This window comes from Triturus cristatus, chromosome 7, assembly GCF_964204655.1.
Source record: "Triturus cristatus chromosome 7, aTriCri1.1, whole genome shotgun sequence".
NCBI lineage: Eukaryota > Metazoa > Chordata > Amphibia > Caudata > Salamandridae > Triturus > Triturus cristatus.
This window is the reverse complement of record NC_140590.1, coordinates 1,619,579,968-1,619,598,675: the sequence shown is the minus strand read 5'-3', so window position 1 is coordinate 1,619,598,675 and position 18,708 is coordinate 1,619,579,968. Positions and strand designations below refer to the sequence as shown.

The window sequence follows — 18,708 nt, the reverse complement described above, 5'->3', positions numbered from 1 at the left end:
AATAAGGAGAGTGTGCCGTATTGGATGGAAATCGCTGCCCCCAGGACAGCTGCGAACTTGTGTTGCTCTGAGGGCAGGGCATTCAAGTGAATACGGAGCAGCTTTGAAGCATTCCCTTCATGTTTCTCTGCACAGGCAGCAACCCACCTGCACTTTTAAGGGGAATTAGAGATCCCCTTGCAGGCTGGTGCAGTGAGTGACTGCAACCGCCTGCAAGCGGATGTCTGGAGGTCCATAGGACTCCCTTTCCCTCCTTCAGAGGGCTGCCATCAGGTGGCGCACTGACAGAGCACCTCCTAACAGCTTCTTTGCCTCTGTGCCTGTTCCTATAATATGACATGGGCGCAGAGGCAAAGGTATTCCCTCATTTGCATGGGACCATGCCCCCATGCAAATGAGGGAACACCCTCTAGTGATAGCGCTGGGACATGTGCGGCGGGCTTAGACTCTAATATAGTGACTCTGTAAGGAGAAATTACCCAGGGAGGAGGAGAAGTGTACAGTGAGGTGGTGACTAATTCATTTCTGTCGGTGGTTCCATGTGGTGGTCCATCGGCATTCATTTTTAGGGGATGGGGTAAAGTTTTCGTCGTCAGACTTTGTCAGAGAGCAAGAGGGAGAATGGAGGAAAATGGGGAAGAATAAAGAAGAGAAAGACAGGAAAACAGTAGCAAAGGGATAAAGAGGTGATGAAAAAGAACCAGTAACAGGAAGTGAGCTAAAGATATTAGGAGTGTGTGGTGGAGGAGGAAAGGGACATGAGGTGGAATTAAGACTAGGCTTCCTGCACCTATTTTTATTTATTTAATTATTTACAAATTAAGCGCTCGAAGGATATGATACTTTCAGGGAGAATGTGCCCTAAAATTCAGAGAGTGTCATATTGAACGGCCCCGCGATTCAAGTAAAATTTACTATTCACTTTTAAACAGATAATTTGTGGCGAATGACTCAATGTCACCAAAGACACAATAATCCAATTTGAGGCCTGTTTTTTAACCACGTTATTTTTTTCAGGTGTACTAGTTCAGTTGGAGCAACTGCAGGGACGGCTCCTCCGTTATGGCGGAAGAGCGTCGCCCCACTGCTGGAACCAGCCGACGCATGAAAAATAAAATGATAATAAAGCAGTTAATAAAACTGCTTTATTATCAGTTTATTTTGCTCCAGTGCCGGCGTTGAGTCTTGAGGGTGGGGCCATCAAGAGCAGGAGAAGTGGTGCGCTCAGGGCACTGCTAGTGCGCATGTATGTTTGGCCGGCCGTCTTAGGACGGCCAAACCGACATGCGCACTTGGATATCTCCAGGCTATTGCTTGGAGATATCGGCAGGGCTCAGGAGAACAGGCTCCCAGTCCCCTCTGGAGCGTGGCACCATCCCGCTCCACCCAATCCCTATGCTTCTCTCATACTGGGGTATTCCAGCATGAGAGTACTCTGGATTAGTGCAGGGGATTCTGGGAGCCTGTGTGAGCATCGTCTGTAGAGGCGACGGACGTCATCCTTCAGATAAGTTTTTATTTTTTTATTCTTCCCTCGCTCCCGTGCCGCTCACCGATATCCCCAGCTAGCAGCCGCCACTGAACAACTAAAGAGCCAGGATTACTACTCCTAGAATGCAACAGGTTATTAAATGAATGGTCAGAAAAAGAAAACTTTGTCCTTGGAGGACTGGACTTACCTGGTCACCTTATCCATTAACCACACCCACCAAGAACAGCAGGCCTTCCCTGATCTACCCAGCTTCTCTGACTCCTCCAGTTGTCTGATGTAGACCATTAGCGGCTCGTGGAGGGAGTTCGGTGGGGCAGTGAGGCGGGGCGGGGGAGGGGCAGGGTGGGGAAATGTAAACACCGGAATATGGATGAACGGAGGTAAGTACACATTTAAATTAATAAAACGAATTTCGTTGCACGCGCTGCATCGCAAAATGATCATATCTCATCTTATCTTATCTGATCATATCTGAACACGACTGTTTCGTTGTATTTCTCCTGCAGTGTTTGATTTTGTGTCAAAAAGGAGACTATTTCATATTTTTAATATGTTGTGATGTCCAAAAACATGTTCAAGTTCTAAACTAACAATCAGAACATTTGGCTTGAGTGGGAATCATGATGCTACTACCAACAGTCCGACAGTCCCACTATGCCCCAACAGAGAGGACCATAATCACGCTCACATAAAATGTGCACTTTGTCTGCCTCTTCAACCTCAAAGCAATGCTCTAGGGTTTAGGACCATGTAATAGGGAGGGGCCCCAGCGATCTCTGTGTAATGTTGGCTTAACTGGGAAAAACAAAAAAAGACAATCACAGGAAAAACAATAGGACAGGGCAGCCCTGCAAGAGACTTCTTTCCCAAGACTAACGTTCACTCCTTGGTGACTTTAATCAAGCGTATAAATTAATGCTGCACTCAACAAAAGACTGATATGTATCCTCTTCTGTTTCATGTGACAACCAAATTTAAGTTCTGGTTGGTCCCCATATACCCTGGTACAGGTAGTGACACTTGATTTTCCTGGGACATGGCATCTTGTACTTCTGGTTGTACCCAACAGACCCCTATTTCTTAGGGTTGCTGTAGCTCCACTTCATGAAGGGCCACGTAAGCTCATATAAGAAGGGTCTCTTGATTGGATCATGCCATCTCCAACCCCGGGTGGATCCCATAAACCCATGTATGAATGGGGTCTCTTGAGCTTGCTGATGCAGATCATCTCTTCTCTTTAGTGCACCATGTAACAATGATGCCTGTTGATTTTCCTAGGGGTGCTCCTTTCCTTTGCCTGGGCTCTAAACCCACACCTGCTCCCCAAGCACGCCAGATATAGCTCACTCAAACAACACCATTGTCAATTTTGATGGTAAGTATGGTAGGGTACGTGTACGCAAAGCAGCTCTACTTTCCAACACCATTTCTGCTATGTACCTTGGTTAGTGCTGCAGCAACAAATGACTGGGGGTGAATGTTTGCATTGTTCAGCATTCCATCCATCATTTGTTCCTTTTGCTTTTGGCGCCTGAAGTGTGAAGGGTATGCCCAGACATGGGTCCCATGGTCACAGCAACACTGGATTCAAGCTAGCCTGGCTGATGAGGAGTGATGCCCCGAAACTGGTCCGAGGGTGCTTGTTTCCGGTCCAGGGAGAACCTAGTTTGGCAGTTAAGGCTAGACTGTTCCCATGGGAAGCAGGGTCAAGACTGATTTGCATATGGCTGGGTTCAAACTGGGGTGGCATGTTGAGTAAAAGAACGATGGATTAAACCCAGATCTTTATGACTGGGGGTGAATGTTTGCATTATTCAGCATTCTATCCATCATTTGTTCCTTTTGCTTCTATACCTTGGTCAAGTGCAGCAGACTATTGCTACAGCTTTGTAGCCCACCACTGAACTTCACACCAAAATACTTTCAATATAGTCTGCAATATGAAACTTGCTTGAAAGATCCAGGGATCGTGCAGAAGGATCACTCGAGGCAGGTCAACGAGGTGAGAATTACATTCATTTCTAGATCGGAAAATCTCATCCAGGCACAGCATCAGGGTCCGACGACAGCCATGGCACAGTTAAAAATTATACATTCCAACCCACCATAGCTAAGCTAGCAGGACAGAGCTTGTGACATGCGTTCCCTCGTAACCATGGCATCACAAGAACAATAGGTAAACAGATGCAGATGCCACACACCTTCCCTCCTTCACAAAACAAACAAGAAAAAAAACCAATAGAGTAAATATACAAAAGATACCTGAAGAACAAGACTTAGCACTTACAATCTACTGTAGAAAGTCTTTTAAATACAAAGGTTTCGCTCTAATACTAGAGGAGAACCTGGGAATACTTGCAGAATCATTTTTGTCACAGCCTCTCACAGGAGAACTAAAAGTTGCAGAACCTTTCTTATCATACTCAAAGGAGCGCACAAGGAACCTTTGTATGGAACAACTCTTCCCAGGTTCAATATGCGATGATCCTGCATTTTAATGGCATTGTTGAACAACTTAATCACCCGAATGGGTTTTGAAAATGTTGAACTCGATCCTGGTTGTTTGATGACCACCATGTCACCAACGGCAACTTTGGTACTTTTAACAGCCGTCCTAGAATCGAAGAGGGACTTCCTAGCTATTGCTTTCCCAACTTCTCTCTCATGCCAACAGTCAGTGCTCACATCCTTGCATGACGTCCCCTCCAAATCTCACACCCAGGATGGTTCGACTAGAGTACATGGGGTTCTGCCCCTAACAATACAAAAGGCGATTTCCCAGTAGTACTGTGGGGAGTTAATCTGTACATCTGGACCTTCCTAATGACCTCCTTTTTCCAGTCAAGACCACAACCCTTGGCTAAGGAGATAACCTCCTTTAAACCCAGTTAAACCTTTTAACCATACCATTGGTTTCAGGGTGATAAAGAGAACATTTTTAATGCTTAATCTCACGCCTCTCTAAAAATGTTTCCATTTCCCGAGAAACCAACTGAACACCATTGTCAGTTAAAATGGTATTGGGATATCCTTCCCTTGCCATGAGGTTCTCTAAAAAGGCAATCACATGCTAGGTCTCAATCCCACTGGTAAAGCAGACTTCTGGCCATCTTGAAAACATATCTATGGCCACAATAACAAACAGTTGCTGGCCATCCCCATGAATGGGACCAAGTATGTCTAAGACTATTTCCCTCCATGACCCGCCAGGCAATTTCCCGACTACCATGGGTTTTACCCTCATAATCTTGGACTTCTCGCACATAGCACACTCCATGCAATCTCTCACTAGCCTTTCCACCTGCAAGTCCATGCCAGGCCACCAATATGATGAATGAACCCTTTCTTTAGTCTTGGACATTCCCAGATGAGAAAGGTGGGCCAATTCAACTAGCCTAGCATGGAGATTAAGAGAAAATAACAATCTTGTGCCATGAAACAGACACACTCAATTCATCCTTCACTCCCCAATTTCTTTTAGCTTCCGCAGAAGCTTGTCTCTTGGAGTGCCATCCTTTATTGACAGGAGACAAAACTTCAGAAAGTATGGCATTGGAGGCCAATTCCACACGCCACGCATCTTCAGAAACAATCTTTTCATCCACGATGCACACATGGGTGTCTTCATCATGTTTTTCTTCACATGCCTCACTCACAAAGTGTCAGCCACCCTATTTTCCACACCAGGTATATATCTTATCTCAAACTCATATTCTTGTAAGGCAACAACCCACTTGGTTATCCTGCTTGAGATTAAATCTATCCCTTTCTTTGTAATATTTCACAAAGGGGCTTGTGGTCTGTCCTAATAATGCATTTCGTTCCCCACAAAAATGTCTTACATTTTCTAATAGCCCAGAAAACCGCCAAGACCTCCCGCTCAATGACTGAGTAGTGCGACTCAGCATCTTTCAATCCTCGCGATGCAAACATAATGGTCAACATGCCTTCATCACCCTGTTGTTGAAGCACAGCACCTAAGCCTTTAAGGCTTGCATCAGTGGTGATAATGGATACCTTCAAGGGATCAAAACTCTTTAGACATGGGGCACAATTGAGTTTTTATTTCAAAATGTTAAACTCTTGCTCACAGGCATCGTTCCAGATAAATTCAACTCCCTTCTTGAGAAGCACCCTCAGGTTGGCACTCAGCTCTGCAAAATTCTCTATGAATTTGTTGTAGTACTCTATCATTCCAAAGAACTTCATTAACTCTTGAGACAGGAGCACACATTCGATAGATGGTATCTACCAAGTCAGACTTGGGCAAGACTCCATCACTGGAGATAGTGTGACCAAAATAGTTGATGGTGGAGGTGGCGAACTGACACTTCTTGACCTTAATGGTCAAATTCGCCTTATCCAGTTTTTCAAGCACCATATCAAGACGAAAGCCATGTTCTTCATCCTTACCAAACACCAAACATTAGGAAATCTCCCTTTAATTTGAATGTTAATGTCTCTACTAGGAAGTGAACTATGTTGAACCATATTTACTTTATCCCTTAACAGGATGGGAATACTACTACTTGGGTCAAGCATAACACCCAAGTCTCCTCGGTGAAACCAGCTTATTATACTGTCTCCCTTTTCAGAGACGTATATTTTCCCCGATACATAACGTCGCTCATACTCAATCATCCCTAGGAAGTAACCTCGCAGAGGTATTGGTTCGCCACCATATGCTAGGGGATTTATGTTTGGTTTATACAAGGACATTTTGTGCGCAAGCTTGTTCTGGAAAGATTATTTGGAAACTATCGTAATTTTTGCACCGGAATCAAAGATAACTTTGGTAGGCTCCCCTTCTATGAGAATGGTATCAATAGGACATGTTTTGGACTTAACCTCAGAACTCTCAACCTGCACAACAATTTTTCCACAAACGAAGTCCTCTTCAACATCCTCCGTTTCAATACACTTCAGATTAGGAGAGGATGAGCATGCCCTTGCCTTACAAACAATTGCAAGATGCCCCTTCTTTTTACACTTGGAACATATGGTTTTTAACGCAGGGCAATTCTTGTCATTTGCCAAATGCCCAGGCTTATCACACCAGTAACACTTCTTTGTAGTGGGTTTGTATTTCACATCACTTCCTTCAACATTGCCCATAGGTTTCTTAATATCAGCCCTAACTACTTGAACACTAGGTTGTTTATCCCTCTTAATGATTTCAACGCACTTCAAAGAGTGCTCAACTCTTTTAGCAACCTGTGTCACTTAGTCAAGAGAAGGCTCATCCTGCATCCATAATTCTTCCCTGACTCTCTCAATATTACATCCCACCATAAATTGATCCCTAATCCTCTCATCAAGAAGATTAGCGAATTTACAGGATGAGGCAAGTTTCCTTAGGTGAGTAATGTAAGTTTCAACCGTCTCTCCTTCACTTTGTAGTCTCTTAGCAAAGTGGTTCCTCTCCAGTATCGTACTGACCTTGGAGAGGAAATGCTTGTCCAACTTCTTAATGCAGATATCATATTCATTAAGGTCTTGCGCTTCAGGACCACTCAACTCAGGAAGATGGTCATACACCTCTTGTCCCTCAGACCCCAAACAGTGCAGCAAGAGTGAAGACCTTCGCTCTGCACTCAGTGATGTCATGCATACTTTTGCATAGCGTTCGAAAACTTTCTTACATTTTTGCCATTTTATGGGAGGCTCACCAGGTGACACTAAGAAGAAAGGAGGAGCATTGACATTCTGCATTTCGAAAACAAAGAAGTAAGGTGAAACAACTAAAATAAAATTTCAGAAAGAAAGAAAGTGTGCCCATCACTGTGCAGGCTGAGGAAGAGGTGAAGATGCAAATAGATGAAATAACACTAAAGGAAACAGAACAAAGCGTGCAATACACTTTCAAACTCAATAATATTTTGTCCAAGTAGACCTGTACCAAAGTAAGTAGATGCAAAGACGTACTTTAGGATTCACCGTCTTTCCTGCTTGAGTGTGCCTGTCACTGTGAAGGCAATAGTTGAAACGACGAATTAGCTAAGGATGCCAAGCACAGGGTAGGCGGTGTTTGAGTGTGCCTGTCACTGTGAAGGCAATCGTTGAAACAAAGAATCAGCTGAGGGTGCTAAGCACAGGGTAGGCGGTTCAGCCTCCAAGCCTGTGAGAATACGTGCACCAGCGCAACGAGCAGAGATGCAGACCGGCTCAGGTCAGAGTAGATCCAAGGAGAGAGGCACAATGAAGTCACTCTACCGTTCTTGCGCTCCACAGCTGGAAACAAGGTGCCCTTAGCTCCAGTGTCGGCACTCCCTAGTGAAGCGCGAGTCTCGCTCCTATGTCGGCACTCCCAAGCGAAGTATGAGTCCTCACCGTAGCCCAGAACAGCAAAGCGCGACTCCACACCCCCAAGGCAGAAACCAAAGACAAACTCCGTAGTAAGTGGCCGGCCAAAGAGGAGCTAGCACCATCAACAGTTGTTGAACAGCGACAGCAGGGGTGCAGCAAGAGCGAGGCGAGACGAACAGTCACATCGGGGGGGAGGGGCAGCAGCGAGAGGCCGTGAGACTACTCCCGTAAAAGTAAAAACATGGAGAGGTCAAAACACGGAACCCAGGGCACAACGCGTGAAAGGAGGAGCTCAGGAGAGACCCAACAAAGTGAAAGAAAGTACTCACAACTAGAAGCTTCACAGGTACAAGTTGAGGAAACTCACTGTTGGGATTTTCCTTCCACGGCTTCTCACAGCTCTTATCCTGCCGACTACGCCAGTGAAAGATCCAGGGATTGTGCAGAAGGATCACTCGAGGCAGGTCAACGAGGTGAGAATTAGGTTTATTTCTAGATAGGAAAATCCCATCCAGGCACAGCATCAAGGTCCATCAACAGCCATGGCACAATTCAAAATCATACATTCCAACCCACCATAGCTAAGCTACCAGGACAGAGCTTGTGACATGCGTTCCCTCGTAACCATGGCATCACAAGAACAATAGGTAAACAGATGCAGATGCCACACAACTGTTGACCCGCCATGCATATCAAGCTGAGTATATGCTTATCCGACCACCCAGAAAACACTTTCAGGCATTATTAGGGACATGAAATTGCTATACAAATGGTACAGTAAAACACAGCAGTCGACAAAACCATTACCAAAACCAGTTCAGTAGGTTTGAGTATTATACAATAAACATGAAATGGGTGTTAGGTATAGGAACTGGTAGAAAAGCCACTTTATTAGCTACCTCGCAGACAGGAATGGAGCCTAATCAAATGTACATTTATTATAATGAGCCTACAATCAGACAAGCACAGGTAAAATCATTCTAACAAATGTACATTCAAACCAAGAATGTACATTTAACTCTATCAATGTTAATCTGCTCCAAAGAATTCAGATCAATGAATGTACATTCGCAGACACAAATGTAGATTTATATAGTGTCTGCACAACACCACATTAATAGATGTCAACTAAACACTTACAAACTGAACTGACCATAAATTTACCCATATTCATTCAAGAAAAACATAAAATAGCATACATGCCTATCTGCCAAACTGATGGACCATCGGTTCTATTTAGAGTCACGTGGACCGTCCTGTTTCTGATGGTGGTGCCATCCCTGGCACCGGCTCTGCCGGTGGAAACCTTACACTGACAGCCTGACTGACAGGGGGCCTTCAGTGTAAGTACATTAGGCCATCTGTCCTATTGGAGTGGGTGGTCTGATGTACTTTGTTTCTGTTTGGGACCACTGTGGAAAGCCTGGTGGTCCTGAACAGAAAAAAAAATACCCTCTTAACCTGAGAGAAAACTCCCATTAGTTTTTGTGTAAAAAAAATAAAAACTCATGTTTGGGCGTTTGTTTCTGAATTTTTTTTTATAGACTTCCAGCATGAAATATGGTGGCTGCTTAGCACATTTTCAATGCTTTCGAGGAGCTGTCATGGCAGAGATCTCTTCCAGGCCAGTGGTAATCTCTAGGTATGGTGGCCGGTAATCCATAGGGCAGCAAATGTTAGTACCCCTGCTGCCCTGATGGATGGCGGGCCACCCACCAAACTTTAAATCAGGATGGATGTAATTGTTGTTAGCATAATAACAAGTTTCTGATGAGAGACAGAATTGGTTCAAGGATTATTGGTATCAGAGGTAAACTTTTTATTTTGGCTCCGGACTCTGCAAAAGGACCTTATTTGTAGATCCCTGCCTTGATATGGCACTCCTTGATGCCTGCTCCTCTTGGTGCAATAAGGCTACAGCACACCACTTAAGATGCTTTTGAATAACCTTGTTATCGTTCCACAGAACATGACATGACTTTATGCATTATTAAGGAAAAGCCATCATTTGTATGGTGCTATTTTATATATTAGTAAAGCGCACTTCAACTCATATTTTCCAGTATTTTTTAAACTTTTTTTGTTTTGGTAACCCTCTACAACACTTTGTGACACCTTATTGTAATTTTTTTTATATAGTATTGTAATTGCTCTTTTTTAGTGCTTTACGTCGGGTGGCACACTACTCCGAGAAAGAAAGGTTAACATTTATTTTAGTGGAAGATTAGTTATTAAGTTTATGCTTCTGAATTCAGAGAACCCATTCCATGCTTTTTACTTCTGTTTCTTTGTCATAAATTAAATGGAAGTAAATGATAACGTTTGTAAGGGGTTTGTGGTATCATGCTAGTGATTGAATAGATTAATAGAGTGGCTGGAAGGGACGAGTTATTATTGGGTTTCAGGGAGAGGAGGGTTGTGATCTATGGAGAAGTGTGGCTCACTGGTTAGAGGAGGCAGACCTGGAAGTGGAGAAGTGTGGCTCACTGGTTAGAGGAGGCAGACCTGGAAGCAGAGGTCAGCCCGGGACCAGGGTTCAATTCCCGGCTCGACTGGGTCTTGAGTCCATAAATGTCCATGGACTTGATAATTCTCGCTCCAGTGCATACTCGATTCATGGGTTCACACTCTGCGACTCTGGGCAATAGCTTGCTTAATCTCCACATGGGCCCCTCGCGGCGGGATGCCTGGCTTTCACCTTGCGGATGCCCTGCCGGGTTATCTCACAGGGGAATACCAGGACGGGTTCCCTAAGCAAGCGCTTAGAGACCGCTTGGTGATTTGCGCTATATAAATTCCTGCACATTTACATTTACATTTACATTTACATCTATGGAATGGGGTGTAAGCAGAGGTGTTTGTGCTTGCTACAGTAGATGTTGCCATATTACAGCACTGTAATTATCAAATGGTCTGATAATGCAAGAATGAAAAACTGGGATGTCCTTCAAAGGATTCGGAAGGCTTAATACTGGCCAATATACTCATGTACACAAGTATGTATGCACATAAACACCCATGTACATTATTAGAAAGGCTGTTGGAACGTCTTTGATAACTGTAACTCTGAATGCAACATTTCTTTTGTTTTGTTTACATTTATATAGTGCTGCATCATATGAATAGCCTCGCAGCACTGAAATAGTAAAAGAAACGACTAAGAATAACATAATTATATGCTAATGTTACACATTTTTTGTTACTTTTTATCGAGAAGGCACAATTTGCATGTGCTGCAGGGAACGTGGATGCTTTGTGTTTTATTGCTGTGTGACATTCCTGCGTTTTGTTGGTGAATAGGGCTAAAATCTATTATTAGAACTGCTTACTGCAGTAAGAGCTAGTGCATAGCATACACTAGTTTTGAGTCGGCAGCGCTCTGTGGCTCACCTGAATCTGGGTTTGCTAAGAAACCAACCTCAATATTACTTGACTTTTACTAGGAATCAGCAACACAGATTTTGTTTGAACAGATTTCTTCTCTCTTTGGTGCACTTTCTGGTAGCTTTTCCGCAGAAATGCAGTTGGTCTGATAACCTTGTCATGTGCCCATGTAATAATATGACAAAACCTTGCACTTTTCATGTTTTGCCCTTTGTATAAGAATGTGAGAGCCACTGTTGAGACCACTTTGTCCATGCTCTTATATAGATGGTTTTAGTTATTTGCTCTCTGTGCACTCTTCAAATGTTTGCTCAGCGTTTTTAAGCTGTATTAGAGGAGCTATTTTATTACGAAGCTGTACTGGTAGTGTGGGTAGGAATTATATGCAACTACTAGTTTTAATATCTGATTATGTTTAAGCCTATATATGCCATATTTTATGGTCTACAGGATTGATTGAGGCTGTTAAACTATTTTTGATGCTTTTATTGCTCTGTAAATGGATTGTGTTTTTAATGATGTCATTTATTGATTCGCTTTTATGATTTACTTAATAGGGATAAGATGTGATACTAGCTCTTGCATAGCTGCTGATTTAATATCTAACATTTAACTTCCTTTGGTGTTTTTTTATGTCAAGCTGCAAGACCTGTTGTATATACTTCTTTGTAGGCTTACAGCCCACCCACTGCTTTTCATTTGTTTGTTTCAGTGTCCTTTAAAAATCCTTGCATGCTAGTGATCCTTCCTTCCTCTTTGTCCCTCCTTTTTGTCTTTCGTTTACTCCCATAGAGCACGGCCCAAGTGCTGTATCTTTACGCTTCCGTTGTTTATCTATTCATTTGGGGGACTATCTTTTATTTATTTCCTGCTCGTATTACACTGTGGGTGCAAATCCAGCTTCGACGGCTGTACTTTATTGCATCCTAGCTCCCGCCCCTCCTTGCCCTATTGTTTCTGCCATCCTTCTTGCACCTTCCACTCCGCTGCTAGTTTTTTTGGAGGCTCCAAAAAGATCTTTGTTTTCTTTCCGGTGCTGCCCGAGCCCAATAGCAGGAGTAGAGGCTTGCCTGCAAGTGGTCTAATTTCAATGAGTTGTCAATCACACTCCCTGGTGGGAAAAGAAACATCTGTGTTTGGGAAAACCAGAGGGGGAAAACACTTGATCAGAGGAACACAAGGTGGATTATGCCAGGGACTCTGCTCGGATTCTGTAGTTTTGGTTTTCTTTTTGTTTTCTTCTCTTGTCGTCAGCATCTTTGATGTTTGCTGTGGACAGTTCTGTGCACCAGGCAGACTCTCTCTTTCCTGATGCTACAGCCCGAGAACAGAGGACCACAGCATTTCTTCCACATCAACAGCCTGACATGTGTGCCATTGCGGAGTCCATCAGCGTCAGAGCAACAAGAGTAAGAGAGGTGATGAAGTGGGTAACTGATGGTTGCATAGTCTTTAATGTATCTGGCACAATAACTGGTCATGCCCAGGAATGACTGAACGTCACTGACATCACGGGGTTGCGGTGTGTCAGCGAGTGCTGAGACCTTGTCTGGGTCTGGTCTCATGCCATCTTTGGAGAAGATGTGGCCGTAGAACTTGAGGGTTGACTTGTGAAATTCACACTTGTCTCTGCTGAGTGTGAGATTGCCACTTAGAAGGGCATGGCACACACGGTCTAAGGCTTTGTCGTGTTCTTCACGTGTCGTGCCAAACACAAGTATGTCGTCACTGTAGTTAAATGAGTTGGGAATGTGGTGGATCACCCGCCGAACGGCTTCTTGAAAGATTTCCACCGCTGACGAGATGCCAATATTGAGGCGTTTAAATCCGAAGAGTCCTTGATGAGTGGTGAATGTGGTAATGTATCTCGATTTCTCGTGGAGATCGAGCTGGTGGTATCCTTTGTTGCGGTCTAATTTTGAAAAGACCGTTGCTCCGTTCAGGCGGGTAATCATGTCGCTAATATGAGGTCCGGGATGTCTTTCCCGCTCTATGGCTGTATTCGGGGCGTGCATGTCCACGCACAGGCGTACTTTGTTTTCATGCCCTCTTTGGGCACGACTACCACTGGTGACACCCAGGGGGTGGGTCCAGATGATCGTTCTATGCTGTTTGCTCTCAGTAGATATTGAAGCTCATCATCGACTGCTTGCTGGAGGTGAAGTGGTACTTTCCTGTGGTGCTGGGCCACTGGCGTGACTTGCTTGTTGATGTGTAATTTGACTTTGACGTTGGCTAACTTTCCTAGGCCTGAGAACAACTTCGGGAATTTATTGATCATGTCGGGCGAGTCATCCACTTTCAATAAGATCTCTACCAGCCTCAGCCGTTCTGCTGTGGGTAAGCTGATTAGACAGTCAGCAGCTTCAGGGCCTTCTATGACATGAATTTGAGCTTGAATTGATCTGTTCTTGTAGGTTAGCGTTGTAGGAAAACGTCCTAGGCATGGCAGTGGTTCCTTGGACATCCAGGTGTAGACGCGCACTGCAGCTGGTTCGAGCTTCGATTTCGGGCACATCTTTTCATATTCCGTTGTGCAGATATAGTTCAGTGACGCTCCCGTGTCCAGAACAAACTTAGCAGAGTAGTTTCCCATTCGAATATCTAGTCGAGGGTATTTCTTCAGCCGGTCTGGGTCGGCCACCTTGCATACATATTCGTTACTGTCCTGCGATATGGGAGTGAGTGCGGACGACTCTCTTGATGTCGACCTGTGAGAACGATATGACGCCTGGGACTGGGTGCTGGACCTGGAGGAGCTGGTTGATCGGTCTCTTCCTCCGTGCACTGCCCTCACATGGTGACGTGTCCCGGCACTTCGTCTGACTGGCCTAGTTTCTTTACGCCTGGTTTGGCACATAGCTTCAAAGTGATTATCTCTCCCGCATCTACGGCATAGTTGGCCCATGGCTGGGCACTTGCCAGTGTGTGGATATTCCAGGCCACATCGGTAGCAGTGCGGCGGTTGTGTCCGGGTTGTACTGCTTCTGGTCCCGCCGTGGGACAAGCTCGTAGGTTTGTCAGGCCTCCGATGATCCGGCCGACGTCTTGTGTCCGTCTGGGATTGGACTCGGAGAGCTTGTTCGCGCTTTTCTGTCTTCCCGGCTTCCATTTTCTTTGCGTGCTCTTCGGCTTGGTCATTTATGCATGTGAGTTCTTCAATGTCGTCGAGTGAGTAGTGTTTTTTAAGGAGCCGACGACGCAGTGATTCGGATTGGCATCCTTCAATGATGCGTAATCGAAGTGCGTCGTCAGTGTTAAAGTTGTCGAACTCGGTAACTTGGTTACATAAAAGCCAATGCAAGAAATGCAGTAATAAAAGGCAAGAGTAAAAAAATGTTTTAATCATCCACAAACAAAATATTATATCTGAAAAGGATGACAAGTGTGGTGATCAGTATCACTAAGTGACCAGACAGTGCCAAGATAGTAAATGTGACTGGTGGCGTGTAAACCAACTTGCCACTGTCTGCTGTCTAACTCTTTATGAGCGGGTGCCTCCATTGCGTGCATGGCAGCGTGTATTTAAATAGTTCATCAAAAGGGGAGCACTCAGTGGGTTAAAAATTTAATTCATTAGCCCAAACAGACGCGTTTCGACATCCTCACCTTTATCAATGTTTGTATGGCTGAATGGTGTCACATTCCAACTTTTAAAGTGGCTTGGCTTACTCCTATTGGATGAGGCATTTTCATGTACAAAGAAAGGACAATTAGTTCTCCATAAATAGTTCACATAATCTGTTGCCATATTTACGTGTGGTTATAACGTTGATTTTAAATTTAGCATTGCCCCAGATATTATCAATCCATTAAGTAGGTTTTTCTCCACAATGGTTTGTGGCATACATTAATCAGTTCTTCAACACCCCTGATGACATTCGGTTGCCGCACAGTAGACATCATTTTATAACCCTCGTTTTGCTTTGTATTCCCTTTCATTTGTCACCTACCCGCAGATGCTCGTCTTAGTGATACCAGAGCCTGTCCATTTTGTAATGTCCCAATCCACCACTTTAAAAAAAAAATAATTACATTACTTTAATGTAAATGTTTTGGGGGGGAGATGACCCCAAACCTCACTTTATTAATTACCCTTACCACCCTATGGCCCTACCCACCCCTAAACCCTAAAAGATACTTTTACCACCCTATGCCCCTATCCACATCAACCCCTAAAAATACCCTATCACCCAATATCCTTACCCACCCCATAACCTTAAAAACACCTTTCAACCCAATACCCTTACCCACCCCATAACCCTATAAATACCCTTATCACCCTGTACCCCTACCACCCCTAAACCATAAAAACTCTTTTACAACCCAAAACCCCTACCCTCCCCTAAACACTAAAAATACCCTTACTACCCCATGCCCCTACCACCCCATAACACTAACAACACCCTTATCACCCTATACCACTACCCACCCATAACCCCTAAAAATCCTTTACTACCCTATGCCCTTACCTACCCCTAAACCCTAAAATACTCTTACCACCCTATACCCCTACCAACCCCTAAACCCTAAAAACACCCTTACAACCCAATACTCTTGCCCACCATTAAAACCAAAACAACCCTTACCCCCCTATACCCATACTCACCCCTAACCCATATATATATGATTATAATTTGAAGGTGCTCCATAAAAAGTAGTAACGATTAATTATGCATGGACTTCCTATCCCAGCATGCAACACAAGTGAGAGGATTCAGTTACATGCTGAGGAGTGCACCTATTTAAACGTAAGGACGCTGCACCACCGCATCTATGCCTGTGAACAAGGGGCATGAAGCCCCGAAACGCGTAAGGCTGCAAATTACTCTACGTGAAGAGATGCTGCACAGCCATTAATAAGCTAGTTTGGAGTGCGTTTTTGAATCGAGGGTGCTTTGGAGAAAAAAAAAATATATATATTCACTTAAAAAACCATAGGTTTCACACATGTTATAGTTAGCTGGACATTTCACTCGTAAAAAACCATTGAAATTCCCCCGTTATAGTTAGTTCAGATAACTATAACTCGGGCGCCCGCAATCCACTGCTCATGATGTCACATATTACATCACTCATGACATGGTCAGTGGCATCACTCATGACATCACTGATGACATCATCCTTGTGATGGAGTGGCGGTCGCGCGAGTTATAGTTATCTGAACTAACTATAACGGGGGAATTTCAATGGTTTTTTACGAGTGAAATGTCCAGCTAACTATAACATGTGTGAAACCTATGGTTTTTTAAGTGAATTTGCAAGGTTTTTTAAATGCTAATTCCTAACTATAACGTGTGTGAAACCTATGGTTTTTTAAGTGAATTTGTAAAGTTTTTTAAATGCTAAGTTATGTATGTATTATTATATTTTTTATATATTTATTTTACAATTAACTACCTATATATAGTTATAGATTGACTGTATCCTGTAATATGGAATGGCTCGTTTAAAATGTTTTTTTTTTTTTTAAGGTTTTTCACCGTGCGCGCATAGTGCGCGCACCCCGCGATTTTTTGAAAAAAAAAACATGTTTTTTTCACCCTTCGGGGTCCTTCAGGGACCCCCTGACAAAGGCTAGGGGGTCAGGAACTCTCTACCCTGCTCCCTTTTCACGTTCTCCACCTTTCTTTTTCACTGTCACACACAAAACACACAAAATGGCGGCCGACACTTCCTGATTTCGACCGATTCGAATGTTGACTGACATGTAACCACCAATCAGAATTACGCTCGCGCACGTCATGGTGCGCGCACGGTGCGCGCTGATAGATATTTATGTACTTTTAACTGCAATTTTCTCAGGAACTACTGAACAGATTGACACCATATATGCAAAAGGGACATGCCTGACCTGAGGACTACCTCTTTGCCAAATTTCATGTAATTCTGTTCAGCCGTTCGGGCTGTACCTCCGACTAAAGGTCCTATGGGAAAATGCATGGGGAAAACGCGTTTTGGGACCCCCTTTTTTCTCAGCCCCCGCTTGACGAATCACCCCGAGACTTTCTGGGTAGGAGCTGAGCGGAGCGCCCCATTAGTTTTGAAAATTTCGCGAGGATTCGTCAACCGGCGCCAAAGTTAATCAAAATAGAATTTTCAGATTTCCTATGGAAACTCGGTCCTAACTATAACTATCTACTGGCGACCGCCAGTAAATTATATATATATATATATATATATATATATATATATATATATATATATATATATATATATATATATATATATATATATATATATATATATATATACACACCATTGCCAGCTTGAGTCTCTGAGGAAGAAAGAAGGACTTTTGAAACGCGTCCGGCAAGACGCGGGAATGTCTGTCAAAAGTTATCAGCAGCCAGGAGGACGTTTATACCCACAATAAAGGCTTGTTGCCTCATGTCTGTGTAGAGTGCAGCTCACTTGCAAGGACAATTTGGAGCGTGAATATATATATACATACATACACCAAATCTCCACTGTTCCTTGTTTCGTAAACAGAAGCCAGCACTCCCGGGGGATAGTTGCAGAAAATCTTGCCTCAAGCAACAAACAAAGTCAAAAGTGCAGTGGAGCAGTAACACACACACACACACACACACACAAACACACATGCGCACGCACACACACACACACGCACACACCCACTCTCTCTCTCTCTCTCTCTCTCTCTGTCTCTGTCTCTGTCTCTCTCTTCTCCCACCCCCTTACCAAGCACAGTAAAGATTTGCATTGTAAAGGCAAAGCTTGGTTACAACTGCATTGTAAAGGATGTTTCCCCGAATAGGGATCCTGGGTTTAAGGGGATGGGTCCACAGTATAGTCTCTTAAACAGAGACAGATAACACAATCTGTTTGCTCGAGTTTCGACAACACTAAGACTCTTATTACGAGTTGAGCAGTTCATCCGCCGTTAAAACCTGTCCGTCCCCACCAGCAGCCCACGGCACTGGCGGTCCAAAGACCACTGTATGACGAGTTGACCAAAGGGCTGGCATTTCGACTGCAGATGTGTCAGATGCACACATATGCATGTTATATGTGGAAAAATATCATATACCCATTACCGGGGTTTGGCCCATATGTGGGCAGGCCTGGCTATGGGTATATGGTACGAAACTGACTCACCTGAAGATCGCCACAAACAGGGTTGTAATCCTTGTGGTGAAGATCCTGCTGTGAAGGGGGGACCTGGAGAAATTGATCCACGTTGGACTCTGCCTGGAAGAAGAAGAAAGAGTTGAGTATGCATCCCAAATCCTTTGTCACCGCCACCTTTAAGCAGGCGGTTGGACCTATGCAGTTCGCTCGTGGATCAAGCAATTCGTAATACACAGGTGGCGCAGCTCCTCTGTATCACCCTATGGCTGCCGCCTTTCCCCGACTGCGAACCCGGCGGTCAGTGGTCTGCTGGCTGTCTCGGCAGTCCAGCGATGGTCTTTGCAATGCCGATCCATCCAACACATAATGCGGCGGTTGGACCGCCGAGCTCACTGCGCTCGGACCTCCACCACCGATACGGCGGACCAGTGGAC

The 18,708-nt window shown here is 44.2% G+C and overlaps 1 protein-coding gene across 1 annotated transcript in view; it reads left to right on the top strand.

Annotated features, from left to right (window-relative positions):
- The window catches only part of SLC52A3 (solute carrier family 52 member 3), a 64,185-nt gene that overhangs the window by 2,575 nt on the left and 42,902 nt on the right, over positions 1 to 18,708 (top strand). The gene's annotated exons all lie outside the window — the stretch shown is intronic.